We start from the raw sequence: 27,187 nt of genomic DNA, 5'->3' as shown, positions 1-27,187 counted from the left end.
CAGCGACTCCTTTAGCTCAAGTGGTAGAGGACTGTGCGGTGGAGCTGAAAGTCCAGGTACAAACCCTGCTGAGTACCCACGTAAGGGGCTGTTTTTCTAGAGTCCTTTTCAAAAACCAGAGTGAAAGTGTCCTTCCAACAGGCACTTAGAGAGAGGCAAAGCAACCAAAACCCCAGTGTTCTACATTCTGATCACGTGTCACACAATTGTATTACTCATGTCACGCACCAACGGGTTGGAGGGTGATGGATAAGCCTCTACCTCCTCTGTGCATAGCCAGCCCAACAGGGCCACAAAGTCGCCCTTCCAACCCCAGGGTGATTGCTCTGCATGGGCAACGGGGTGTCAGGGATGGGGCAGGGCAGGTGCTCTGTATGGGGAGTGGGGGAGGTTGGATGTCAGGGATAGGAGGGGGCAGGGCGTGTGCTCTGTATGGGGAGTGGGGAGGTTAGGGGGGCAGGGTATGTGCTCTGTATGGGAAGTAGGGGAGATTGGGGTGTCAGGGTGGGTCCTTCACATAGGGAGCGAGGGGAGCTACTAGGACTGGGTGGAGGGCAGCTGGCTGAATGCTGAGAAGAGGGCTCTCAGATTGACTGCCGGAGGTAGCGTCTCCTGGCGTCAGCCGAACAACCTGGTTCCTGTCTAGTTGTCAGTCCGACCCCAGGCACTGCACTGGCTACTCCAGCCACTCTGGGTCCTGCTCTTACCCCCACCTCCTCACTGTTTACAGGAAATGTTTGTTCCCAGAACATGAGGGGGAGCGATACAAGGGGTGGGGGACAAAAGATCAGCCCCCCAATATTTCCACTGAGGTGGCACTAGCTTGCCCCCGCCCCAGCTCTGCTGCCCCTGCTGAGTGATCTGTTAATGCTGCTTTGATGTTCTCCTGTCTCCTCCTACCTCTGGCTCGTTATGACCAGATGGTGAAATCTCACTACCTCAGGCACTGGCTGGGACTGGAGAAAATAGATGGTAACTAAGCAAAGTTACAGTGTCTTTTGCTGTAGATGCTTTTGAGCCAGTCCTGTGCTCACTAACATGAATGGGGATTCAGGCCTGGGGTTTCTTTCCTCCTCCGAGTCAGGAAGGTTGCACATGCTGGCTGTAGACTCTGACTCGTTGTTCAATTGAAAATTAAATCCTGTCCCGTTTCCTCCTCCTAGCTCATTTTCTGTGCTAATTACAACCTCACAGATTGCACCATTGACTCTGGAGTCATGGGTCTAAGTCACCAGCTCCATGGAGGAGGAAAGGAGGGAGCCTGCGGAATAAACTGGGTAGGTTCCTACAGCAAGAGGAGACAAAGGGAAGAGCTGCTTAGCATCGCCACCCAACTGCTCCTACACAAGAGAGATGCTGAGACAGCTACTCAGACCTGCCACCATGCAGGAAAAAGGTCACCCAGGCCACTGTGGATCAGTGCGTGCCCCAGACCCTCCAGGGCATTCTGCACAAGGCCTGCTGAGCCCGAGCCCGATGGCTCTCCTGACACAGTCTTTCCAAAGAGAAGCTCTGCCCTGCCCGACTGTGCCTGCTGGGCTTCACAAGCCAGTCACAACTCCCCGACTGGACACTGGGACTTTGTCTCCCTTTAGCTCAGTGACGGCTTGTCATGACACCTTCACATTTTCCACGGGGTTGCATCTCCATGGAGACTTGGGTATTAGTGACATGTGAGAAAAACTGTTTTAAATTAAGCAAAGTTGGTAGCAATTTGTGTTGTGAATAATTATGGCATACAATTCTGTCCCAGCAAATCTCAATAGGAGTCCTGGGCTGTCATAAATGTCAATGGACATTTTCAGTCATTCACTGCAGCAGGGGCAGTATTGTACATGAGGGGCCAGCTTCTCCATCCCATTGAGGCTGATTTCTGCCCCTGCCGTGGTGCAAATCATTCTTAAAGCTGCTTGAACTGACTTTTTGGAGATCCCCTGGCAGGGGGAAATCCCTGGTGCCAGAGGGCCAGTGCAGCCAGTTCCATGTCACCTTTCCATACAGCTCCTCTTTCCTGAGGAAGAGCACTGCCGGGAGCCTCAACCTCTGGCTGATTCCCGACTGGCTGGACTTCCCAGGGAGGTCGGAGGCAGCTGGCTGTAAGATAATGCAGCCAGGAGGATGTTCTTTCTTTTCCAGAGACTGTCCCTACATCTGCCAATTACCTATTGCACCTGTTACAAAACCCAAGAACTAATTCCTAAGGAAAGGAATAGTTACATAGCCAGAGTAGAAATGCATTCATTTCAATAGAAAGAAGTGCATGTTTCATCATGGCAGCCTCAACTCCGACACAAAATAAACGCCATCTTCTCGCGAGTAACCACAAAATATAAACACACACAACAGCTTTCTGCAAAAGAAACAAATTACGCACATGAACGCACGCACATATTCATTAATGATATATGGGTTAACCTTAAACATGTGTCCACAGACATTCAAGTTGATAAATTATAGACTTTCCTATTATTACATAGAAAACAAATGTTCCCAAGCAATAGCGGTTCTAAGTACTTTACCAAACAAATTTACTGTCAGAGGAATAACATTACATTAAAATCATTTTAAAATAATCATTTTAAAATAAATATTATAAAAATAATACAAAAAGCCCATTGGATCAGAGTTAAGGTTGTTGTGTTCTAATGAAATAGAAATTTTTCTATTTGATAAGGATATTCTTATTATGTGAGCAGGGTAAGATTTTTGATTCCTTTAAGTACTCATTTCCTGCCATTCAAGGGCCCGGGTTTTGTAAAAATAGTTCATCAATTTCAATGTTGTCACTTAGCAAGTGTAACTGTTTCCCCCCCCCCCCCCCAATGGTTTTTGCTTCTAGAATATCAGTGAAGGCTGAGCACTTTGTTTGATAGAGATCAACACACTGATCTATGCCCATAAATGAGGGACAGGGATGTGCTAAATATAGTTTTAGGTAAGTTCTTTTCCATATCAACTTTTGAAAACTGAATTAAAAAGAATGAAACAATGGACCTCTTACATCTTTGGATGTGGTCTTTGTGTTCTCACCATAACTTCCGTGTGTATAATGAGTGGTGAAGCTTTCCATTCACATCTGAAGCCTGCTTCAATTATTTCTATGAATAAATTGTGCTGTTGGCCTTGAGCACTGGGCTCCAAGGTTCACCTTCTTAACTTGTCCAGACTTCTCTCTTCAAGGATGTGGTGGCTCAAGTTATTAAGCTGAACATAAGACTGTGATGGAGGTATGCATACAACACTGGACGTGAGGAGTCAGGACGAAGCATGAGTCAGACGAAAATAGTTTCTGTAGATAATGTATTTGGTAACTCGTCTCCTTGTCTTTTGGTTAGAACAAAGAAATGTGCTTCCCATAAAAGAGGAAGGGTTTTGGCCAGTGAAGATGGGGCCAATAGTCTTCGAGCTGGGAGGGCCACATACGGCTTCAAGCTAGGAGAGGAGTTTTCTTTCACACAAGGTTTTCAGCTTATTTTGTAGCTCGAGCTTACAGCCCAGCAAAGCTTTCCCCTAAAGCGCGTGACTCTCCCTGGAGTTTGAACCTGCCCTTTGTTTTCATGGTTTTCTCTCTCCCTCTAGTTCTGGAAGATGCCAGTGCACTGTTTGCATTCAGACAGTGGGATCCAGTCACAAATACAGCCAGATGAGGAAAGTCAGTGCAGGCACCTGGAACAAAACTGAACTCTGAAGGATGAGAATTTGTAGGAGACAGTCCCAGCACGAGGGAATGGACCCAGGAGACTGTAGTCACCCTTCCCAAACAGTGACCTGCCAAGGACATGACATTGGCTGATCTACCCCAGAGCACCCTGGAGGGCAGCCTGTGCCCCAGGGGTAGACCTGTCACACTGCTCAAGTGCACTGCAGAACACAAGTGCTCGACTTGGCCATTCAGAGGGGCAAACTGACTTCCAGCAATGTAACGCTATCGGGTCTGCACTGAGTTATGAGGTTCCTCCAGAAGCACAAGGTCACACAGAGGTTCTGTGCTTTTCTACTGGCCTCTGTACACCTGCAGCTCTGCACACACCTCCCTGGTGCATAGGGGGTCTGCAAGTAAATTGAGCCACTGCCTGGGCTCTATTAACTGAGGCAACGCAGAGGCACCCACTCCACACTCCTGCTCATGTCCAGCAGTGGAGGAAGCTGATGACACCCATTTCCCTGAAATATGGAGGGACAAGATTCACCCAGGGGGTCCCCTCTCCACAGTGATCTTGGGGGCATAATCCCCCTCCTCCCTTGACGCTTTACTGAAAGGCAGACATTACATTCTAGTAAAGGCTGAGAAAGGGGAATGGATCCTTCAGTCCTTGTGACACGATGTATATAGGAAACCCCGAGGCAGGATGGACCGAGTGGTAATGTTGGGCGGGAACTGGGAATCCAAAGCAGAACAGCCGCCCAGCATACTTATAACGTGGCTCGTCGGCTCTGCGAGGCTGCTCCTCGGCATGGGCACTGCAAGGGAGCATGGGAAGAACCCCCAGCACAGATTCAAGGATTTTAAGGGCAGGATAGATCTTTGTCAGGTCAGACTTCTTGCCCTAAAGTCTGACCTCCCACATAACCAGGCCATAGACTCAGCCAGCAATTGCTGTATCAAGCACAATAACTTCCAGCTGAGCGGGATATAAGAGATCCCATCTTGACTTCGAGACCCCAAGTGATGTAGAATTCACCGCATCCCTTGGTGAGTTGTTTCAATGGTTAGTTACCCTCCCTGTTAAATGTGCACCTGATTTTAGTGTCATCTTCCAGCCGCTGGATCATGTCAGTCATTGCTGGCTTGAGTTTCACCATGACAGAGAACTTCTCTGGAAATCTGGGTGAGACATGAGCTCAAGTCCTGCCAATGGAAACTGCTGCTGATAAAACCCGTAGCATTTGGTCTGCATCATGGCTCTCTAGCTGGTGCTCAGTTGGGTATGGAAACCCTGGGCCAAGCCCTAGAGTAAGAGGGAATAAACTTGTCCCTGAAAGAAAAACCAGTCTCCCAAGCTTTGATCTAACAGGGAGCTAGGGACTTGGCTTTTAGCTCCAGCAGACATTGACCCAGTAACGTGATACATTGTTTGGTGAGTATTGTTTGAATGTAGGAGGCAGTCCAGCATGTCAATGCAGGAATAGCAGAAACCACGCGGAGAGCATATGCAGCTGAGTCTGCTGCCAAAAGGCTCTCTGTTAAAACATGCACAGATGGAAAGTGCAGGGTAGGATCTGAGCTGAGAGGGATAATATCTCCCATCCCCAGAATGCCTTGCCTCAGCAGTGTCCTAAGGCTCTTTACTCATTTAAAGTGATACTCAAATGGCTGCACATCCCCCGAAAGTGCTTCACAATTCACAGTCACGACACAACATGTTAGAGCAGGAAGTGGAGATCATACCCTACTAAACTGCAGGGGCATTTACACAGAGATCATGGCCTTGCCCTGGTTGGACACCACAGCAAAGACCCTGACCCTGGGAGACAGAGAGGAAGTGCCATGGGATGCTTAATGAACGCAAGAAGCCAGGACCTCTGCTCTAAGGCTCCTCCAAAGGACCTGTAAAAAGTCAAATAGTCCCCTTGAGCTAGAGCCCGGCTCTGCCAGACACTGCCTCTCCCTCCTACAGCTCCCTGGGAACTGCAGCTGATGGAACTTGGGGCTGGTTAGCCCTCAGTGTGCACAAGGCCCTGCAGAATGGCCTAGGAGCACTCCTCACGGACACCACATGGATGAGACAGACAGGAGAAAACAGCCAGCCTTCCATTGCTGGAAGGGTCTCTCCCTCTAATGGAAGGCTGGCTGTTTTCTCCTGTGTCTCTCATCCATGTGGTGTCCGTGAGGAGTGCTCCTAGGCCATTCTGCCGTCCTAAGTGCAGGACCCTGCACTTGGCCTTGTTGAACCTCATCAGGTTTCTTTTGACCCAATCTTCTAATTTGTCTAGGTCCCTCTGTATCCTATCCCTCCCCTCCAGTGTATCTACCACTCCTCCCAGTTTAGTGTCATCTGCAAACTTGCTGAGNCATCCACAGAGCCAGTTATCTCATCATAGAAGGCAATTAGGTTAGTCAGGCACGACTTCCCCTTCGTGAATCCATGCTGACTGTTCCTGATCACTTTCCTCTCCTCTAAATGTTTCATAATTGATTCCTTGAGGACCTGCTCCATGATTTTTCCAGGGAATGAGGTGAGGCTGACTGGCCTGTAGTTCCCTGGATCTTCCTTCTTCCCTTTTTTAAAGATGGGCACTGCATTAGCCTTTTTCCAGTTATCCGGGACCTCCCCCGATCGCCATGAGTTTTCAAAGATAATGGCCAATGGCTCTGCAATCACATCCGCCAACTCCTTTAGCACCCTTGGATGCAGCACATCCGGCCCCATGGACTTGTTCTCGTCCAGATTTTCTAAATAGTCCTGAACCACTTCTATCTCCACAGAGGGCTGGTCACCTCCTCCCCATGATGTGCTACCCAGTGCAGCAGTCTGGGAGCTGACCTTGTTCATGAAGACAGAAACAAAAAAAGCATTGAGTACATTAGCTTTTACCACATCCCCTGTCACTAGGTTGCCTCCCTCATTCAGTAAGGGGCCCACACTTTCCTTGTTCTTCACCTTCTTCTTGTTGCTAACATACCTGAAGAAACCCTTCTTGTTACTCTTAACATCTCTTGCTAGCTGCAACTCCAAGTGTGATTTGGCCTTCCTGATTTCACTCCTGCATGCCTGAGCAATATTTTTATACTCCTCCCTGGCCATTTGTCCAATCTTCCACTTCTTGTAAGCTTCTTTTTTGTGTTTAAGATTGGCAAGGATTTCACTGTTAAGCCAAGCTGGTCGCCTGCCATATTTACTATTCTTTCTACACATGGGGATGGTTTGTTCCTGCAACCTCAATAAGGATTCTTTAAAATACAGCCAGCTCTCCTGGACAAATTTCCCCCTCGTGTTGTTCTCCCAGGGGATCCTGCCTATCAGTTCCCTGAGGGAGTCAAAGTCTGCTTTTCTGAAGTCCAGGGTCCGTCTTCTGCTGCTCTCCTTTCTTCCTTGTGTCAGGATCCTGAACTCGACCATCTCATGGTCACTGCCTCCCAGGTTCCCATCCACTTTTGCTTCCCCTACTAATTCTTCCCTGTTTGTGAGTAGCAGGTCAAGAAGAGCTCTGCCCCTAGTTGGTTCCTCCAGCACTTGCACCAGGAAATTGTCCCCTACACTTTCCAAAAACTTCCTGGATTGTCTGTACAATGCTGTATTGCTCTCCCAGCAGATATCAGGGTGATTGAAGTCTCCCATGAGAACCAGGGCCTGCGATCTAGTAACTTCTGCTAGTTGCCGGAAGAAAGCCTCATCCACCTCATCCCTCTGGTCTGGTGGTCTATAGCAGACTCCCACCATGACATCACCCTTGCTGCTCACACTTCTAAACTTAATCCAGAAACTCTCAGGTTTTTCTGCAGTTTCATACCAGAGCTCTGAGCAGCCAGACTGCTCTCTTACATACAATGCAACTCCTCCATCTTTTCTGCCCTGCCTGTCCTTCCTGAACAGTTTATATCCATCCATGACAGTACTCCAGTCATGTGAGTTATCCCACCAAGTCTCTGTTATTCCAATCGCATCATAGTTCCCTGACTGTGCCAGGACTTCCAGTTCTCCCTGCTTGTTTCCCAGGCTTCTTGCATTTGTGTATAGGCACTTAAGTATTATCTAGACCATCCCTGACAGGTGTTTGTCTAACCTGCTCTTAAAAATCTCCAAGGATGGAGATTCCACAACCTCCCCAGGCAATTGATTCCAGTACCATTCCATGCCCCACCCTTCCTCCTGCCCCTGCCACCTGTGCCAGCCACTGGCTGGTGACCATCTCTTAGGGAGAAACAGGAGCGGAGGAGCAAGAGCCATTCCAGCTGCTCCCCTGCTGGGTCATGGGGGCACGTGGGAGCAGGCTAGGCAGGAGTGGGATGTAGTTTTCAGTGGGTGTCCCTTTGAACAGCTCAGGATTTGCTGCTGACAGCTCAGGGAAGTATGGGTACAACAGGGTAGAACCAATTACCCCCCCACCCCATGACAGAAGAGGTGGCTGTCAGGCATTGCGCTGTTTCTATCTGAAGTCTCCTACAATGCGAGGAACCGTGATGGGCACCCCAAACCCTCCACTCCAGAGCCATCATTCCCACCCCCCCAGCACCTCACAGACCTTTTGTTTTCTGAGCTAAGGGCCGGCTGAGGAGCGAGGCTGGGCACTCCTACCAACTCCGCTGTCTCTAGTGCCTCTGGGGGCTCCCAGCCAGGCAGTGACCCAGGCAAACAGCTTGTCTTGAGAGACTGGACAGGTTCAAGTCACAGAGCTACAGGAAACACACACTCCAGCTAAGAGAACTTTCCCCTAGTTCATTTGTGCCTGCTTTGGTGATACCCCAAGTACAGGGCCTGGGCTCAAGGGGCAAAAGGAGAGTATTAGAGGAAGAAAACAAGTGTCTAGCTATGCAGTCTGCACCCACAGCTGGGGTGAGCCAGACAGCAAGTGAATGAACTCCTGCAGCCCCGAATGTGGATGGACCTTTAAATGAGGACATACAGCCAAAGAGCCCTTTGTCACACGGTTTATTCCGGCTGCTGCACAGTGAATTGGATGAATTATTAACCTTCGTCCCCGGCATAATTTTAACTTGTTGCCATGAAGGTGCTGACCCAATCAGTCTCCCAGGGTCAGCGAGTGGTGGATAAAAGTTGCCATTCAGCTCTGAGATGGGCCAGTTCATCGCTGGCCTTCTCTCTCAGTCACTCCCATTTGTGCTGCCAAGTGATGAGAATAGGAGCAGGGACAGAGATCTGCTGCTTCTCAGCAAGGACCAGAACGCCCTGCTAGGCAAGTGCAAACCAGCTGGATTCTCCATCAGAAAGGACTAGGGCAAGCAGGCTGAAGGTGACAAACACCAGTGAGAATACAAGTGTCCCAGCTCCAAGCCCTCTACTGGCTCTGTGGAGAGGAGAGCTGGAGAAGAGCGGGTAAGAGGGCTGTGAGTATAACATGGAGCACTACAGCTGGGCCTGGCCACTCTCTGAGTGCTGGTGGACTGCATCTGGATGCAAGTGGCAGAGCAGAGCTCTTAGCTGAGCTCTGTTCTAGTCTATAGGTTCTCATCACCATAGTATCTGGGCACCTTCCAGTCGTGCATTAAACATGCTCAACATACGGCATGTGTTATTTGCTCTCCCGCCTCTCCCCAGTGGGAGAAGCATGTGCAGGGGAGTGTCTGGTTTTGCTTTGTTTTTTTAAACTATACGGTGCTGTATATTTGTTAGGGAAAGCATGGTCAAAGAAATGTGGCCCTTACACCTGAAGGCAGGGAGGTTTGGGATGGTCCCCAGTTCCTGGGGGAGTTCATTCCACAGTCTCAGACTTCCCCCCTCTGCAAAAAACATAAGGAACAATGGGCTCCTTGTTGTGGGAGTACAGAGAGGTGTTGCCAACTCTCACAATATTTGGTGTCTGCTTAAAGCCCCAGCTGCTGAAATCACTGTATGGACCGAGAATTTCATCTTTCCTTGAAAAATAAGATTCTAGCCCTTGTGATTGCAGAGAAAAGCTTAAACGTGGCCTGAATGTGACCTAAAGGCTCAGAAACCAGAAGGCAAATACAAAGATCCCAAATGTACAATATTTTTTAAAATCTAAGGATTTTGGGTCCTGACCCATGATTTTGAATGCGTGGGGCTGGCCAGACTGCTACAGTGGCTATTTTTCCCTACCCAGTTATGCTGACTTTCCACTGTACCTCTGCCAAGTGCTAGGGGGATACGGCTATGACAGTTTTGAAGACATGCTATGCTGTGCTAATGGCAAACACCCCCGGTCTCCTGGCTCAGGCTGCAAAGAGCAACAGTGGATGAAAGCTGCCTGCATGCCATGTGTTGCCAATGCAGGAATTGGCCATCACTCCTGAGATCAGCAATCTGAAATCTGCTTCTTTCATGAGGTGCAGGCAACCGCTGGCCTATGCAGGTGGTAGGCATGAGCTTGGGGCACTGGCTGGCATGAGCCATTGGGGCACGTGCCACTGGGGAGAGACGTAGTCTCCATTCCCCTGCGATGAGTCAGGTGTAACCAGCCCATCTTGATCTTTTCCCTCTCAGTACTTTGGATTTAATTTTGCATTTCTCTATTACACACCCAAGACCTGTAGTTCTTCCAGCACCGATGGAAGCTAGAGCAGCCCTATAAGTGTCATCTGAGTGGTAATAAGAGGTGTTACATAGACTCAGAGGTGAGCTGGAGCCGGTTCGCACCGGTTCGCAGGAACCAGTTGTTAAATTTAGAAGCCCTTTGTCCAACTGGTTCTAAAAGGGCTTTTAAATTTAAAGTGGCGCCTTAGGCGCCGACTCCATGGATGCTCCAGCAGCTCCCGGCCCCGTCCCCAGCTCATCTCCGCTCCGCCTCCTCCCCTGAACGCTCCGCCCCGCTTCTTGCGAATCAGCTGTTCGTGCGGAAGCCTGGGAGGGCTGAGAAGCGGTGAGGAGGCTTCGTGCTCAGGCCCAGGGAGGCGGAGATGGAGTGGAGGTGAGCTGGGGTGGGGGGGCGCGAGGAGAGCCGCCCATGCCGCGGCAGGTAACCTCCTGCTCCCCGCTTAGCTACGCTACCCCGCCCCTAGGACCCAGAGGGACCTGCCAGATGCTTCCCGGGAGCCGCCCCAGGTAAGCACTGCCGGGACTCCCCACCCGGCAAGTCCCTCTGGCTCTTAGGGGTGGCGTGGGGCGGGTGGGCACCCACTATGGTGGCCCACGAGACCCTCCTGCCTGGCCCCTGAGCTCCCGTCCGGGGAGGCTAGTCCCCAGCTGTTCCCCCTTCCCCACAGCTTCAACTCACCCCACCGCTGGCGCATGCTCTGGGCGGTGGGCTGCGAGCTCGGCCTGACCCGGTGCTCTAGGCACTGCACGGCGGTGGCATGGCCTGGCTCCAGCCGAGCGGCGTGGCCCAGCTCTAGCCGAGCGGTGCGGCTGTAGCGCTCCCAGCCCCTAGTGCTTCACGTGGTGCGCAGTGGCAGCTGCGCGGCCCGGCTCCAGCCAAGCAGCGTGGCTGTAGCACCACCAGCCACCTCCAGGCAGCGCGGTAAGGGGGCAGGGAGCAGGTGTTGGATAGAGGGCAGGGGAGTTCGCGGGGGGGGGGGGGGGGGGGGGGAAAGGGGCGGGGGCGGCCGGGGGGCGGGGAGCAGGGGGGTTGAATGGGGGCAAGCAGGCAGGAGGGGGCAGTCAGGAAGGAGGGGGATTGGATGGGGGCGGCAGGGGCAGTCGGGGCAGGGGTTCCAGGGGCAGTCAGGGGACAGAGAGAAGGGGTGGTTGGATGGGAGGCCATCAGGAATAAGAGGAGGGGTTGGATGAGGTGGCGGGAGGCAGTCAAGGAACAGGGAAGGGAGTCCTGGGGGGGGGCATCAAGGAACGCAGGGGGTTGGATGGGGCAGGAGTCCTGGGGGCCGGGGACAGGCCACGACCCCCTCATGGGGTGAGGAGGGAACCGGTTGTTAAGATTTTGGCAGCTCATCACTGCATAGACTTGCTTGGCAAAACAAAGAGAAAAAACATTAGGAAATATCAAACAGCTCCCAAGACTGGGAGAAGGTCTGCAAAGACTGACTGGCCCCAATTCTCCCCTGTGATCCCATGGAAATGAGCAGGGTTGAGTGAGGTGTCAGCCCAGCAGAACATGGTCCACTTTGCTGAAAAATTTAAAGTTCTAAGGACAACCAGGGGAAGTGCAGCAATCAGCAGGGTACGCATACACAGTTGGAAGAATGGCTTTATGTTAAACCACAGGGCTGGGAGTCAGAGCTGGGTCCTGTTCCATTTCGGATTTCATTTATGAGCTTGTCCATCTAAATTATCCTTCCTTTGCCCCAGTTTCCACATCTGTGAAATGGGGATAATATTTCCCTGAGTCATAGGCCTGTGGTGAGGATAAGATCTGTAAATCACTGTCAGACCTCCCACTGGAAGGAACTATAAAAATGCGAATAACTGAGAGGTTGAGGGGAAAATAAGGCAAAGGGGCCAAGCTGGAGTTCCGGATCTAAAGAGCCCTTCCCCACTCCACTTGGGGAACATCCAAAGCCAGACATGGACTAGTGGCTCAGGACGACTGCGCACATCTTGAGCACTGATGACACTTCCCATTCCCAACCAAAGACCCATATGAAATGAAAATAACTCTGGGAATTAGTTGGGGAAACAAAGTATCCAAGAGAAAATAGTCTAGTAATTAGTAACATATTCTAGTAATTAATTATCATGGCAAAACTTCCCAAACTTGAGTGCCCCGAAGCAGGTGGTAGGGTGGGCTCTTCAAAGGTGTGGGGAGCCTACTTGTCTCTAGGCTCGTTTGAACATTCCAGCCCTACACCCACATTTAGTCACCCCAGGAGAGGCCTGGTGGCAGAATTTCTGTGCAACCGTTCAAGTGCTCAGCACTTTTGAAAAATAGGACCCTGATGTGGGGCCTAAATCTAGGCCCCCAAAAACCAGAACCAAGGAAATGCTCATTTTTGGGTATTCTCCTAACTTGAAATGGAGGATGTTGTGTAATCAATAGCTAATATGCACTCAAGGATCTAGTGCACTTGTTTACCGAGTCACCTGGGGATCAAAGGGCAATGTGGGGTCTGTGGCATTCCCTCCCAGAAGCAAACAGCAGATTATGCTGGAACTGTTAACAAGCCATACTCTGCAGCTGAGGTTTAGTACCAGCTTGCAGATGGCCCCCAGCCTTGAGGACTGAGCACTTTTTATTTCCAGTTTTGTCTACAGTAACTTCCAGTAAAATCACTCTGGTTTCAGCTAAGCTGAATTAGCTATGTAGCAACACCAGGGGGATATAGACAGCATCAGTGCTGTCTTCAAGGGGGAGGGGGTGAACGGGGAAGTTACAGTTTGAGTGCAGAGAATCCTGCATTTGTTGGTCCTACTAGTAGCCACTGAGAGATTAGTGGGTCTTGTCTGGGTACAAAAAAGGGCAAAATGACCACAGGGAGCCAGGCAATACCATGCCAGGCTTCGGCCATAACAGACAACTCAGGCCCAACACAAAGTTGAAGAGGCTGATGCCAGATCTTGGGTGTGAAGAGTTAAACTTCAGCTGTAGCAAGAAACATTTTTGCAGGGTTGGTCCTCCCTAACAGTTGTTAGACTAGCAGCTTAACTGTTAATTTCCTCCGCCCTCAATTGCCTTCTCCCAGAAATTAGGTTAAATCATAAAAAAAAGAAAAACTGCCTTTTCCTAAATGAGGGCATTGCCCCCAGGGCAGAGGACATGGGCATGGCCCCCAGGGCAGAAGAAAGGCCTGAATGGGGCATTGCTCCCAGGGCAGAGGAAAGGCCTGAACGGGGTATTGCCCTCCAATCAGAGGCAGCAAGAGGGGCATTTATTTTAAGCGCCGGCAGAAACACTTTACAGAGAAAGACGTGATTTTGTTTGACGCTGTTGCGAGCTGGTGGGATCCTGCAAGACATCTTAGCCACAAACAGTATCTAGATGGGTTATCAGTTAGGCTCATGTTAGCCTGTGTCCTGTCAGAGATGCATGGGGCAGGGGCCAGAGCTCAAGGAAATGGCATCCCCGCCCCCACTCCCAAGTCTGGCTCCTCATAGTCCAGTCCTGCTTGGCAGCTTTCAAATCACACAAGGGGCAACAGTTCAGTTCCTGCCTCAATCTTCTTATTTCCTTAAAATGCTGCCACCGTCCCCAGACTACTGAGCCGGTCTCCCCTCCCCACTCAGTGTTGTGGGCATCTGACTAGCTGGCAGACTTCTGAGTGATCAGCCCCTACAGCTGGGGGCAGATTTTCAAGCAAGTTCAGTCCCCCAAATTCTCCTGGGATCAATGGCAAAACCACCCTGGGTTCCCTGGGACCAGGGTCAGCCCCTCCCTGTAATTTAAACACTTTGCTTGTTGGATCCGCACCAACTGTTCCCAGAGGTCCAGGGGTGGGGCTGCTGCAGTCAGTATCAAACCCTGTGGGCTCACTCAGGGTGCTCGCCAGCTTGGCGTTTCCAAAGTCTTGTTTACAGCACAGGGCTAATGAACAACTCCGGGAGCGCCAGGTTAGAACTGAAACCCAAACTCTCACTGAGCACGGAAACCTGTGTCTCATGACAGTCTTGAGCCCTCACGGCTGATGTGCTGCTGATGGTAAAAAATAACTGTTCCCTAATCCGTAGGTGTGCTGGTTAATTCCCTTCCTAGCTGTTGGGCTTCATCCATATTAGGAGGACTCTCCCTTTGTTACAGCACCCCCTGCCCCAGCCGCTCCAGCCCCTGTTGCAGGCTGGTGCCCGTCTTCAGCAGCTTTCCCACCACGTTTCTCAGATTTAGTCTCTTTGGCAAATCTGATGCTTTTAGAGACCCAGGTTTCATTTACACTAATGCTCCTTTCCATCTGCAGCCACCCAAATGCCTTATTCTCTGCCAGAGTTGTGGAAGGCTGCGTAGAGCAAAGGAGGACAAGGCACACAGGGTTCGACTCTGACATTTAAAGACAGAAATCAATGGAATGGGAGAGGAGGCCCCGACTGCACCTGGGCAGTGTGTGAAACATTTCAGGGTGACAGGTTTCAGAGTAGCAGTCGTGTTTGTCTGTATCCGCAAAAAGAACAGGAGTACTTGTGGCACCTTAGAGACTAACAAATTTATTAGAGCATAAGCTTTCGTGGGCTACTGCCCACTTCTTCGGATGCATATAGAATGGAACATATATTGAGGAGATATAAATACACACATACAGAGAGCATGAACAGGTGGGAGTTGTCTTACCAACTCTGACAGGCCAATTAAGTAAGAGAAAATTTTTTTTTGAAGTGATAATCAAGCTAGCCCAGTACAGACAATTTGATAAGAAGTGTGAGAATACTTACAAGGGGAGATAGATTCAAGTTTGTAATGGCTCAGCCATTCCCAGTCCTTATTCAATCCTGAGTTGATTGTATCTAGTTTGGGTATCAATTCCAGCTCAGCAGTCTCTAGTTGGAGTCTGTTTTGGAAGTTTTTCTGTTGTAAGATAGCCACCCGCAGATCAATTTGTTAGTCTCTAAGGTGCCACAAGTACTCCTGTTCTTATTTCAGGGTGAGAAACTTTCTGTCTTTAATCCTATTCCAATGGATCCAGCTACTACAATCAAAGCGAGTGTCTTCCATCTCCCTGTGACCATCCCACTCCTTCGGAACACACCCCTCCCCCTTACCCACTCTATGGGAGAGGGAATGAGCCTGAGCAGTGCAGGTACCATGAGGGCATTTTCAATTAATACAGCATGCTCTATTTGCTTGGCATTGGCTAAACTAACGGCCATAAGCCAGGTGCGGCTGGTGGCCCACACTTGGGTAACTGCTCCTGCATCCCCAGAATTCCTGAGATTCTGTTACTTCCAGAAATAGCAAGGGACTGCCTCTACCTGAGTGACCCCAGTCACTTTACATGGGGAATGCCATTTTGAAGAGTGCTCGTCCCCTGCCAGTGTGACCTCACATGCACCGTGTACATGATGTCATGCCAGGAAGGGCAGGGTGGCGCACTCTTCAAAATGGTGTCCCCCATCCAATACTGGACAAAACCATGTCTGATTTTGTCTGTCTCAGTACTAGATAGGGGACAGACTTTAGGAAAAAGCAGGACTGTTCAGCTTAAAACTGGACAAATGGCCTGACAGCCTACACTCTTGCCTGGAGGGAAGTGGATCTCCTACCACTGCTTGGCCTGGCGCTGTAATAACAAATTAATTTGTTATTAATTAATACATAGACTCCAATTTTAAAACAAGCAGGGACCATTATATCATCTAATATTCTGTATATCACAGGTCATTACATTTCACCCAATTACCCCGTACTGGGCCAATAACACGTTTGTTGAAAACATGTATCTTTCAGAAAGGCAGCCAGTATGGATTTGAAGACATCAAGACATCAGATGAAGACTCCACCACTTGCCTTGGCAGTTTGTTCCTGTGTTTGATCATCTTTTGTAATGCCTAGCTCTTAAGCTAAAGGTTTCTGTCCAGCCAAAGCACATGGGGAGGAGGGAGTGTTAGTGGCAAAAAATACAGCTGTTCCAACCCTTGCAGGGCCCCCTCATGTGGGGACTAGGAATTGTAGTGTGAAGACATAAACAAAAAGAGACATTCTTTAAGCACTGACCAGGAAGTTCCCATGTTTATTAAGCTCCCCACTACAACACATTCTGGTCCTCTCTGGTAACTATGGGGGACGAGGAATGATGCTAGATTAACCTGATCCGTTTAAGCCCTGTGGTTCTAGAATTTCTAGAATTTCCATCCATCCAAACAGTGCAGGGTGATGCACTCGTATCTCCAGGAGAAGGAGGAGAGACTGAGGCTACATCTGCTGAAGTGAAAAAACAGATTGACATTGCCAGACGAGTACCTAGAAGTCACCTCCTACAAGACAGGCCCAACAAAGAAAATAACAGAACACCACTAGCTGTCACCTTCAGCCCCCAACTAAAACCTCTCCAGCGCATCATCAGAGATCTACAACCTATCCTGAAAGATGACCCTTTACTCTCACAGATCTTGGGAGACAGACCTGTCCTCACTTACAGACAACCCCCCACCCTAAAGCAAATACTCACCAGCAACCACACATCACTGAACAAAAACACTGACCCAGGAACCTATCCTTGTAACAAAGCCCGATGCCAACTCTGTCCACATATCTATTCAAGTGACATCATCATAGGACCTAATCACATCAGCCATACCATCAGGGGCTCGTTCACCTGCACATCTACCAATGTGATATATGCCATCATGTGCCAGCAATGCCCCTCTGCCATGTACATTGGCCAAACCGGACAGTCTCTACGCAAAAGAATTAATGGACACAAATCTGACATCAGGAATCATAATACTCAAAAACCAGTGGGAGAACACTTTAACCTGTCTGGTCATTCTATGACAGACCTGCGGGTGGCTATTTTACAACAGAAAAACTTCAAAAACAGACTCCAACGAGAGACTGCTGAGCTGGAATTGATATGCAAACTAGATACAATCAACTCAGGATTGAATAAGGACTGGGAATGGCTGAGCCATTACAAACATTGAATCTATCTCCCCTTGTAAGTATTCTCACACTTCTTATCAAACTGTCTGTACTGGGCTATCTTGATTATCACTTCAAAAGTTTTTTTCTCTTACTTAATTGGCCTCTCAGAGTTGGTAGGACAACTCCCACCTGTTCATGCTCTCTGTATGTGTGTATATATATCTCCTCAATATATGTTTCACTCTATATGCATCCGAAGAAGTGGGCTGTAGTCCACGAAAGCTTATGCTCTAATAAATTTGTTAGTCTCTAAGGTGCCACAAGTACTCCTGTTCTTTTTGAGGCTACATCCTCACTACAGGAGGGGGGTGTCAATTTAAGATACGCAAATTCAGCTACACGAATAGCGTAGCTGAATTCGACGTATCGGAGCCAACTTACCCCGCTGTGAGGGCAGCGGCAAATCGACTTCCGTGGCTCCCCTGTCGACGGCGCTTACTCCTACCTCCGCTGGTGGAGTAGAAGTGTCGATTCGGGGATCGACTGTCGTGTCCCGACGAGACGCGATAATTCGATCCCCGAGAGATCGATTTCTACCCGCCGATTCAGGCGGGTAGTGTAGACCTGCCCTGAAACAGAATGACATCAAAACCAGAACAGCATCTGGAGGGAAAAGATAGGAGGAGAGAGACCAAGGGTAAGCCTGCACCAGAATACTTCTAAAAGAAAGAGTCTTAGATTGTGTCAGGTTTGCCTGGCAAATGTGATATCCTTGACATGCAGATGATGTGTTGGTATATGGTAGAGATAAAAATGAACAAGTGACTACGTGCAGTTTTGAGATGCTTCCAACAGGCTGGCCTCACTCTGAATGAGAAATGTGAATTTGGAAAGCGGCAGATAAAATGTGTAGGAGACTACACAAACAGGGAATTCAACAAGATTCAGAGAAACTGAAGGGATTACTCACCATACCCAAATCCCAACATGTTTCTGCTGTAACAAGATTTCTGGGCAAGACAAATCATTTTGGAAAATTCTTACCAAATGTTGTTCACCTAACAAAATCCTTAAGATATCTCCTTAATGCTCACAATGTGTGGATCTGGGGTAGCCCTCAATAAAACACATTTAATAAAAACAAACAAACTGACATCTCCTGTGAACAGCTCAATGCATATCTGTTTCTCTTGGATTTTAACATAGAAACAGACCACCAGCCCCTAGTGAGATTACTCATTCAAGACTTCTGGATGACCTTCCTCCTAGGAGTCAAAGATTTCGACTATGACTGATGCGGGTTTTTTTTTCAACATTGAACACATACCAGGGAAAGCACTCATGGCAGCAGAGCTCTATCTAGAGCCATAATTAAGCGAACACCAACAGAAGAAGAAAAGGCTTTATAGAAAGACGTCAGAGTCTACATTGACCTTGTTCTGGTAGCAATTCCAGCATCTGCCAGCTGACTTCAGTAAATTAGAGATGAACTACTAAAGGATGAGACTTGCCAGAAACTGACTCAACTCTGCCAAAGAGGGCAGGGTCAAAGGAGTAACTTCCAACAGACCTACTACATATTGGCAGGACTGGAATTACCTTTACATGGTTGATGGCCTGCTTCTTAAAGGACAGCACATTTTTATCCTTGCAGTACTTCAGAAAGAGATGCTCTCCAATTCAATGATGGGCACCAAGGCATAAGCAAGTGCAGGGCAGGAGCACAACAATCTATACGGTGGCCAGTCTGAGTAGGCAAATTCGGATCTTAGCAGAGGGCTACGAGGTACGCAACAAGGAAAAAACCAATCACCAGAATCATTACTCTCTACAAAGCTACCTGACAGAACTTGGCAGCTGATGAAATCAATTTGTTTTTCTGGAAAGGACACACATACCTTATAGTAATCTGTTACTTCTCCAGATATATTGACTTGGCTGTACTTACACAAACTTCATTGACACAAGTCATCCAGAAACTGAGGTCAGCATTTGCAAGACATGGAATTTCTGAAGTTCTCATAACTGATAATAGACCTCAGTTCATCTCTGAAACATTGCTAACATTTGCACATCTCTCTATCAGTGTTATAGAGGGCGGACAATTTATGAGTTTACCCTGTATAAGCTTTATACAGGGTAAAACGGATTTATTTGGGGTTTGGATCCGATTGGGCACTGGGTGTCTGGGTGCTGGAGATAGGTCATCTGCTGAACTGTTTTTGGTTAAAGTCTGCGGCTTTGGGGGGCGTGGCCTGGATCCTGGGTCTGTGTTGCAGCAGGCTAGCGTGTCTGGCTCAACAAGACAGGGTTCTGGAGTCCCAAGCTGGCAGGGAAAACAGGCTCAGAGGTAATTCCAGCACATCAGGTGACAGTCCCAAGGGGATCTCTGTGACCAAACTCGTCACAAACCCCTAATCACCCTGCCCCAGAATGTTGCAGCATTGCTAGGGCCTTACTTACAGTCATTGTTGCAGCAATTTAGCAAAACTTCATTTTTAAAATTGATTTAGGGAAGCCAGTGGAAAGCCCTGTGTGGTCACAAAGAGATTTTAACCTAGTTTATTGCCAGTTATCTTAAATCAATTAGTAATCACACTCCAGATAATTCAGGTTTAAATCCATTTAAGAGTGCCCACAAAGGGGTTTGCACCCCATTAGCTAAACTGATTTTAATCTGGTGTAACTATGAAAACAGACCCGGTCTGAGTTTCCCACACAGATCTGGTAACAACCTCCTCCCCTTGCTAATGTCTCCTCTTTACACCCACTCAAGCTCATCACAGAGTGATGTTGCAATTTTCCTTTTAGACTCATAGGCTTTAAGGTCAGAAGGGACATAGAGTTACAACTTTGACTGAAGCTATTCTGGGAGATTTTTCCCCCCAACATGATGTAATGTTATTTTCTTAAAATATCCTATTAAAATCTCCTGGATTGCTCTCAATAGTCACCAGAGATCGATGGCGATTCTGGGAGACTCCAGGCCAATCCTGGAAGGTTGGCACCCTAGACCACCATGATAATCTAGTCTAACCTCCTGCCCATTGCAGGCCATAGATCCCCTTCTGGCATTGGTTGTGATTATGCTACATTATCACTGTAAAAAGCAACGACGAGTCCTGTGGCACCTTATAGACTAACAGATGTATTGGAGCATAAGCACATGGGTCTGACAAAGTGGATATTCACCCACAAAAGCTTATGCTCCAATACATCTGTTAGTCTATAAGGTGCCACAGGACCCTCTGTTGCTTTTTACAGATCCAGACTAACACGGCTACCCCTCTGATACTTGACTACATTATCACTGTTATTTATTTATACAGCCCCCAAATGTGTGGTTGGTGCTTTTGGAACATGTTTGGAGACAGCTCCCTGACTCAGAGTTTATAATCCACGTAGAGAATGTGCAGATGAAAAGCCGCATGGACGGCGATGGGCGAGAGGCTGAGGAATCAGAGTAGGAATGGCACCTGTAGTTTAGGTTTCGTAACAGTATCCATTCACTCATTACTTTCTGAAGATTTGTTTAACTGGCTGAAACTTTTCAGCATTGATCTGTGCCTGAAGACAGATTCTTCTAGGAAGTTTGAGCAGAAATAGTTCCGCCCTCTTTGAGAAGGAGAGAAGAAATTATGCTTTCTGAAATAAAAAAAAATCTTGCAATATTTATTTGAGCAGCAATTCCACCATCCCAGCTGGAGCGGAGGTGGAATTTGGCCTGGAGGCAGACGCTTCCCCAAAGAGGGGCACAATGATATTCCTGTGAAAGCTTGCTTTGATTTTGCAAGCTGTGCATTTACACTGCTCTTGTCACAGAGTGAGCTCAGAAATGAGCAGCTGAGACGTGCCAGGGCTGAGGTAATGCCCACCAACGCGCAGTGCACTCTGCTCCCCAGGCTGTGGTCTCTGAGTGCAGCTACAGGAAAGCAGCCAACTAGGACAGGATCCAGCTCTTGTGTGTGTGGGAGGCATTCCCAGACCAGCGTTGGAGGAGCGGGGGGGAGAAGAGGCACTGGAGCCTGGTGAATAATTTATTTTTTGGTGCACCCCCTCTCCTGTCTCTTTGGAGTCACCATGGCTGGGGGGAGGGGGAGCAGTCAAGGCTGTGCTATGGCTGGAGTAGTAGAGATGCACCCACACAGATTGAGGGCCTGGGCCTGGACCTGGGATGTAATGTCCAAAGCAGAGTTCTCTGATTGCCAGTTAGGAGCACCATCGAAGGGAGTCGGGGTCCCATTCCACTCGGAACGGCTGGCGGTAACCGGCTAAACAATGAAGTCACTCAACATTGCAAGGCATAGCAGCTGGCGCAGCAGAATTGGGGTTGCCAACTTTCTAATCGCACAAAACCAAACACCCTCACCCCACCCCTTCATTGAGACCCTGCCTCTTTTGCAAGGCCCCGTCCCCGCTCACTCCATCCCCCCTCCGGGGCAGGGAGTTGGGGTGCGGGAGGATGTGAGGATTCTGGTTGGGGATGTGGGATCTGGGGTGGGGCCAGGGATGAGGGGTGCAGGAGGGAGCTCAGCACTGGGGTATGGGGTTGGGGTGCGGGAAGGGGTGTGGGCTCCAGGAGGGAGTTTGGGTGCAGGAGGCGGCTCAGGGCTGGGGCAGGGCATTGGGGTGCAGGAGGGAGTTTGGGGTTTGGGCTCGGGTTGGGCGGTGCTTATCTCAGGCAGCTCCCAGAAGTGGACGGCATGTCCAACTCCTAGGCGGAGGGGCCTGGGGGGCTTTGTGTGTTTCCAGTGCCCACTGGCACCGCCCCCACAGCTCCCATTGGCCGCAATCCCTGGCCAATGGGAGCTGTGGAGCCGGGACTCAGGGCAGGGACAACGCACGGGGGCCCCATGGCTGCCTCTCCACCTAAGAGCTGGATATGTCGTCCCCTTCCGGGAGCCGCGCGGAGCCAGGGCAGGCCGGGAGCCTGCCAGCCCCGCTGAACCGTCAACCGGACTTTTAGCACCTGGTCAGCAGTGCATCCTGAAGCCACCAGCATCCCTATTCAACCAGGCGTTCCGGTCGAAAACTGAATGCCTGGCAACCCTAACCGTAATGGACTGGGATTGCTCTTGCTTATTGTGCCGCCACTTTAATAGCCACTGACTAGTGTGATAGCATGTGATGCTGGGCTAAGGAAGGGCAGGTAAACGCTACCAGCAGAGTGGAGACCTAGAGGCAGCTCACAGCACTTCGTGGGCACCTCACAAAGGCTTACAGATGTCATCAAGGGATGGGGAGGGTGGGCCCCACTGGGGAGATTTCTGCAATACCGGTAACCCCAAGCACTCAAAAATCATCAGTCAGCCTCCCAAAATCATGATATTACTAAAATAACAAATGTGGATTCTGTTTATTCACTTTCCAGCTCCTGAGTTTTTAGGGGTCACCTTTTCCAATTATTCTCCACCCCAACAAGGGCTAGACACACTTCTTAATGAAAGTTGAGATTTTGCCATGATCCCAGGACTCCAGGAGCTGAGGCTTTACAAAAACCACCAAACATTGTGTAACGGATGATGAAATTACAAGAGCTGCCAGATTTCACAGGACACAGCAGGAGGGGAAGGTGGGCTGTGATCAAAGCCGGGCTGCTGAGAACCAGGCTTGCCACTGCCTTGGAGCCTCGCATAAGCCAGTGGCTCTGGCTGCCTCAGCTCACTTCTCCCCTCAGCAATGGAGGCCGGACACTGCTCACTGTCACAGGTGCAGCCCCACTGTGGTGCAGGGAAGCAGCCACACAGAATCACAGGTGGGCAGGAGAGGCCCCCTAGGTCTAGCCCATCTCTTTGCCAGGGAAGGGCTGTCCCCTCCAGCACTTTGCTTCCATAGCATGCTGAGATGGTTGCCAGGGGGCACTGCAAAGTGATGAGAGGCCGTCTGCCCTCCCACAGGGCTGAGCCCAGGGCCCCAGCACTACCAGGCCAGGGGGAGCAGTGGGGCTCAGCACAGCCACTCCTTCTCCAGAGACAAACGTGCTGCCTCCCCGGTCCTCAGCTAGCTGCTGGGTGTGTTCCTTCCCACGGCCACCACCATGCGGTACCAGCAGGGGGACAAAACCCGGGGAGCCTGGCTCCCTCCCAAGTGGGCTTTATTGTCTCCTCCCAGCATTTGACTGGATTTCTAGCAGGGTCGGGTGATGCTGCCGTACAGCAGCAATCCTGGACTCCCAGAGCATGTGTCACCTCATGGCACAGTGAATGCAGAGAACGAGCACCTTGCACTGGGCTTGCTGCTAGGAAGTTGCATGTGACAGGTGCAGACAGCAGCGACGAAGTTTGGAGATGCAGAATCACAGCCACTGAGCACAAGCAATCCGGTCGTTATGGAGGGACTGTGGAAAGTCCCAGGACATTAGACAGGTGAGTGTAGTGAAATGCATGGAGGAGACATGAGTCTCCCCGCAGACAGACCCTCACAGCAGGCCCGTGGCACAAGGCAGACACAGGGTGGGAGGGGAAGCACAGACATGGAGAGGGAGTAACGGGCTCAGGGTCACACAACAGGTCAGTGCTAGAGGTGGAATAGGACGAGGTCCTGACTCCCAGCCCAGTGCCCTGTCCAGCCTGCCATATTGCCTCCAGTCCTAACTGCAGTTCCCAGGACCCTTGGGAGCAGTTGTTTTAAGGATGTACTGCGTGGCTTCACAAGCATCTTTGTTAACTCACTCTTCAATTCCCTTAGCTGAGTAAATTCCTGTCCCAGTGGTTTGCTGCACTGGAGATTCTCTTGTTGCTCTATAACGTTTTCATCAGAGACTTGACCCTCTGCTAAGAGACCACAAATGCCACATACAAAGCTTTGGGGAAGGAATTTCCTCATCACCTTGGACAGGACAGACTGATTTTAAAAACATTGTTTAATTCCTCTGCTACTTCAGTTTTAATTACATCATCTCCTCTCCGGCGGTGCCAAAGCAATCTACCTTAGTTATGTATGATGGTGGTTATAATAAATAATAATAATAATAATAATAATGCTTAGCTTTTACACAGCACTTCACACCTTCAAGAGCTTTACAAGCATGGTACCAACACAGTGATCCTCCGTGTCATGCTCATCTGGGCCCCCAACTGGGCCCCCAACTGTCACATTTCTATTACTGTGGCAAAAGGCTTTACAGTCTCCTTACTCTCTAGTTACGTGCTCAGGACTCATTATTCTGCTCCGGGGGCCTGTCATTTTCTCATACAATTCTGTGAGTATCTGTCATGTGGGATTTGTAGCTAGATAGTTTCTACCCTATTAGGTGTGGTGAGCCCTGTCCAAGAAGCTACCAAGACAACTTCCGAACTCAAAGTCAAGATGAATTGGGAAACCAGTGGAGGGAATAACTTGGAGGGTTCCCCAGTACTCTACATCATTCTGTGAAGAGGACTGGTAGGCACAGAGGGAGTCACAACTCCTGGCTTCCATTTCTTGGTCTACCATTGGCACTGTGTGACCTTGGACAAGTAACGATCTTCCCATGCCTCAGTTTCCTCACCTGTAGAATGAGGATGAGAGCACATACCTGCCTTTGTGGAGCACAGATGAAAAGTGCTAAGTATAATTATTATTCTCTGTAGTGTGTTCTCTGACAAGCATGCTCCTCTGCAAGACCTGGAAACACATCAGAGAAGGCTATGATACAGCCCTTGACGGTCTTCCCATTTGAGACCTCCCTCCAATCCATCATCATCCCATTAATAGTTACTCTGTTGGCGGTTGTTTAACCAATTTTATATCCACCTAATGGTAGTTCCGCCAAGCCTGCATTTCTCCAGCTTACTTATCAGAATGCCATGTGGGACTGTGTCAAAAGCCTTGCTGAAATCCAGAGATATTATATCCACTGCATTCCCCTATCCATAAACCATTTACATTGTCATAGAAGGAAATCAAGCTGGTTTGGCATGATTTGTTCTTGGGTAAATCCCTTGATATTACCTCTAACATAACACCATCCCTGAGAGGGAACATCCACACTAGTGCAATGGCCTGCCTGCGAGGGTCTGAGATGTGTGGGCTTAACAGGAGAAAGCACAAAGACTGGATGCATGGCTATCACATCATAAGATGGGCGCACAGCTGTTCTGTGAATCTGGAGTCAATGGGATCTTTCCAATGACTTCCTGGGAGCTGGGCTGAGCTCTGAATAGCGCAAACGATGGGGTGGAGAAGCTACTGCAGCTCATGTACACAGAGCCAGTATGGCACCCCAGCGCACCTCCCCAGAAAGTAGATTAGGCAGGGTGGGATGAGGTTGTGCCTAGCAAGCACTAGTAATCAGGGTTCTGCCAGACTTTATGCGCTGAACCTCATTCCAATTCAGCTTTGGGCCTGCTTCTCTTTGGTGCAGGATTTCTGGCTTTTTTACCCAAAATGTTCACTGTATCCAAACCATCTTTACAACTGAATGCTTTTTGGCACCAATATCTACGTGCACCCACACCATGTTCCCTTGGCCCTCCCCAAGCTCTCACCCTCATGCACACACATCCTATAGTCATGTCTACTCAGCTGTAGGTGAGCAGCCATCAGTGCAGCGGCACCAGTACTAAAACCTATGGCCTTGTCTATATAGGCAAGTCCTACTGGTATAAGCTAGGGGTGACTGTAAACTGCTGTAGTTCTACCAGTAGAACTGCTCGCGTGGATACACTTGTTCTTGTATAAGAACACATCTTATTCGTTTAACATGTCACTTTGGAAGGGGTACAAGCTAAATTCAAAAAAGGCACTCTTTCTCTGAAATACGAGAATCCGGGTGGGGGTTTATAGCAGTCTAACAGGAGTGGTTTAACTATACTGGTATACGAGTCCATATTCCCACGCAGACAAGCCCTTAGCATAGACAAGGACCTGCAGGGTTTGCACCTATTGAGGGTTACCCTTATTGTAACAGCCCAAGGTGTGTTCACAGGACCACTGCCTCATTTGCTGCAGAGGTTGGAAGGTGTGAGTGAACAAGGCAGAGGACTGCAGGGAGAGGGGAAAAGGGCACTTCCCTGTGCGGTAACTTTGGTTCTTGGAGATGTGTTGTCCATATATCTATTCCACTGCTGGTGTGCGTGTCCCCAGAGCACGGGAGAGAGATTTTTGGTCAGCAGTGTCGGTTGGGGTGGTGCCTGTACCATTAGTGTTCCTGTGCTTCCACCCCTCAGTTCCCTCACCAGACAGAATCCTGATACTGAGGCACTCCACAGAAGCAGAGCTGGGGGAGCAAGTCATGAAACACGTATATAGGGACAACACATCTTGAAGAACCACAGTTACTATACAGCTAAGTAGCTATTTCCTTCTTCTTTGAGTGCTTGTTAAGGTACATATATTCCATTGTTGGTGACTCCCAAACAGTAATTCTTACTGGCGGTGGATTTCAGGAGTCTAACCAACCAGTGAATGTAGAACAGTCATAAAAATCATAGAATATCGGGGTTGGAAGGGACCTCAGGAGGTCATCTAGTCCAACCTCCTGCTCAAAGCAGGACCAATCCCCAGACAGATTTTTGCCCCACAACCCCCCTCAAGGATTGAACTCACAACCCTGGGTTTAGCAGGCCAATGCTCAAACTACCGAGCTATCCCACCCCACCCCCCCTCCAAAGGGGATAGCTAAGTGTGCATCCTCTCTAGACAGCCTGCGAAGTGTGCATCGTCTCTAGACATCTCAATGATAGTATAGAGCTGGACAAACGTGTGGACCGAAGACCACGTTGCTGCTTTACAAATGCCCACAATGTGCAAATTCTGAGAGACGCTGCTGACGTGACTTGAGTCTTTGTCAAATGTGCAATTACTCCCTTCCCAGCCAATGCAGAGCACAACTTGATACAGGACAATATCCAATTAGAAAGTCTTTGGATGAAACCACCTAAGCTCATATGCTACGAAAAGCCTGTGAGACTTCCTAAAATATTTCATCCTGTCTAAGCAGAAGGAAAGTGCTCTACATACATCCAGCACTTCACTTTTGTGTGTGGTTTAGGGAAAAATACTGGGAGGAATATAATCTAGTTCAAATGAAATTCAGATGCCACTTTAGTTAAAATGCAGGGTGTGGTTTCAAAGATACTTTATCCTTATGGAACACTGTAAATGGTGGCCCTGTAATTCTTCCTCTCTTTGGGCTGATATTATTGCCAACAAAAACGTGGTTTTCATG

General features: G+C 49.2%; 1 protein-coding gene across 2 annotated transcripts in view; it reads right to left on the bottom strand.

Moving 5' to 3' along the window:
- LOC117868902 (ceramide synthase 2-like) overlaps nucleotides 1-27,187 on the bottom strand; it is a 107,131-nt gene that overhangs the window by 32,747 nt on the left and 47,197 nt on the right. The window lies entirely within an intron of this gene.

Source organism: Trachemys scripta, chromosome 22 (genome assembly GCF_013100865.1).
Source record: "Trachemys scripta elegans isolate TJP31775 chromosome 22, CAS_Tse_1.0, whole genome shotgun sequence".
NCBI classification, from domain to species: Eukaryota; Metazoa; Chordata; order Testudines; family Emydidae; genus Trachemys; species Trachemys scripta.
This window is presented reverse-complemented; position numbering and strand designations above follow the sequence as displayed.